This window comes from Sphaeroforma arctica, assembly GCF_001186125.1.
Source record: "Sphaeroforma arctica JP610 unplaced genomic scaffold supercont1.937, whole genome shotgun sequence".
NCBI classification, from domain to species: domain Eukaryota; class Ichthyosporea; order Ichthyophonida; genus Sphaeroforma; species Sphaeroforma arctica.
The window spans coordinates 9,843-10,235 of record NW_014039621.1 but is presented as its reverse complement, the minus strand read 5'-3'; positions in this window follow the sequence as shown (position 1 = coordinate 10,235).

The following is a 393-nucleotide window of genomic DNA, read 5'->3' as shown; positions in this document are numbered from 1 at the left end:
TATAGTATATATCTGTATATATGTGTGTGTCTATGTGTGCGTATGTATGTATGTGTGTGTGTTTGTGTGTGTGATTCTAATCTATGATAATGGCTCAATATAGTACCTACATAACAGTTGACAGATGTTCATAAAGTGCGTTTCGCAATCCCTTGTAATATTAAAGTCACAATTCAAAATTCACCCAGTTTAAATGTCAAACTTGTGGGTCGGCAAATGAAGCGGAGATGTTATGGTAAGTGACTTTTGATTAAAAACACAGGTGTACTTACCAAGCTTTGCGTATTGTATGTTTCTTTTGCCACTACTGGTTCCTGTTGTGCTACATAGTAATATATTACAATCAGAATAGAACCCAGGACGGCCATTCGCAAGTTATTTGACAAGGTAAAG